Source organism: Myotis davidii, unplaced genomic scaffold (assembly GCF_000327345.1).
Source record: "Myotis davidii unplaced genomic scaffold, ASM32734v1 scaffold484, whole genome shotgun sequence".
NCBI classification, from domain to species: domain Eukaryota; kingdom Metazoa; phylum Chordata; class Mammalia; order Chiroptera; family Vespertilionidae; genus Myotis; species Myotis davidii.
Window position 1 is genome coordinate 780168 of NW_006295459.1, and position 1972 is coordinate 782139.

The window sequence follows — 1972 nt, forward strand, 5'->3', positions numbered from 1 at the left end:
CTCTCTGCCTCAATTTACTTTCTTTTCTGGTGATTCCTCCTTTTCTTTCATTTGGGGGTTGTTTCTTTGTCTCCCAATTTTCTGTTCCATTTGGTTGTTTTTATGTATTAAATGAAACTTCAATGACACCCAGATTTTTTGAGTTTGTCTTATATAGTAGATTTTTTGTGGGACCCAGTGCTGCAGTCTCTGAGTTCTTCTGGGGTGGTTATTCTAGGGATGCCCCATACTTGGAATATTTGGGTTCTCTTGGTTTAGTTGGGTCTTGAGTGTTATTGTCCTGTTCAGGGATGGATTCTCCTCTCAGAGTGTCTGGTTATGTGGCTTACTCCCTTTCACATTGATCAAACAGTACAAAATACAACTCAATAGAACATGACACAAAAGGAACAAAACACAAATATACTCATGACACTGATAACCCAATAAAAATGGCCACCAGAGAAAAGATAATAGGAGAGAAAAGAGAGAGCAAAAATGATATTGAGAAAAGGAAAAAATGTAAGAGAAAAAATTAAAAGGAAGAAAATAGGAAGATGGCGACCGGCAGGAAGGTAGGGAGGGAGAGAGTGTGAGAGCACGAGGGAGTGATAGAGAAGTGTGTGGATGTGTGTGCTGTGTGTGTATGAGCTAAGGACAGTTAGATTCTGCAGGTCTTCTAAGGGGCTGCTAACCCGGGCAGTCTTAGGTGGTGGAGCCCCGCTCCCAGCGCGGACACTCCTGGGCAGCCAGGGTGGGCACAGAGACCATGCAATCTTGAGAAACATAGCTGCTTGAGACTAGGATCCTGGTCTCAGCACCACCCAGTCTGGTCTCAGACACAAACCAGGACCCTGCAGCCACTGGGGACAGAGACCTGCAACCACAGCTACAGACCCACAGCCAAGAATCCAGACATCCCTGTGGCAGATTTCTGTGAGTAACAGAGCCTATCCTCCTCCCCACAGGTTCGCAGGCAGCGCCATTTCTGCAGGATCTTGAGCCTAGGAGTGCTCAGACACTGGGAATTTGTTCCCCGCAAGGCAATCGGGCTACCAAACCTGGAGCCCATGCAGGGCGGTAGTGCCAACAGACTTTAATTCTGGGAAAGTGCTCACTGAAGCCCCAATTCTCCAGGCAGGAGGCAGAGCGACTTGACTCTGTTTCTTATCATATGCGCCCGGGGGCGGGGGGGTGGTGGTCCCTGATTCCCAGTGATTCCAATTCTTGGTGCATGCACACACAGGGATCCTGAATCTTAGCACAGGCTGAGATGTTGGATTCTTGGGTAACTCTGACTCCTGGCACATGCTAGGGAGCTCTGATTTTCAACACAAGCCGGGGAGGGGGTGGGGGGGGTCTCTGTTTCAGCATGGTGCAGGCGGGGTCCCTGATTCTAGATGCGCACATGACGCCACACTGAGCCCTGGTAACGCTGCCTCTGGCAAGCCTGGTTCCCACCAACCCATGACAGTCACACATCTTAGTGTCAGAGCTCTTCAGTGACACCAGGGTGGTGCGAAGCTCCCACTGCACATGGCACAGGCCAGCACCACTCGATGTTTGAACCTTCTGGTGATAGTCAAAATGGGGAGATGACACAATCCCCAGAGGAAAGAAAAGAGGAGTCGCCTAGAAAGGAAATTAGTGAAATTGAAGCATGCAACATGACAGAAAAAGAATTCAGAGTAATGATTGTACAATTCATTCACCAGGTGGATGAGAAAATCAACAAGCTATGCAAGAACCAGGAAGAAATGAAAAGTGATATAGCTACAATCAAAAACACCATAGAAAGTTTCCACCGTAGACTAGAAGAAGCAGAGGACTGAATTAATGAGTTAGAAGATAAGGTAGAGAAACAAGCTCAATCTGAACAGAAACTTGAGAAAAAAATTACAAAGCAGGAGGAGAGCCTAAGAGAACTCTGGGACAACGCTAAACAAAACAACATCCGAATAATAGGGGTGCCAGAAGGAGAGCAAACTGAGCA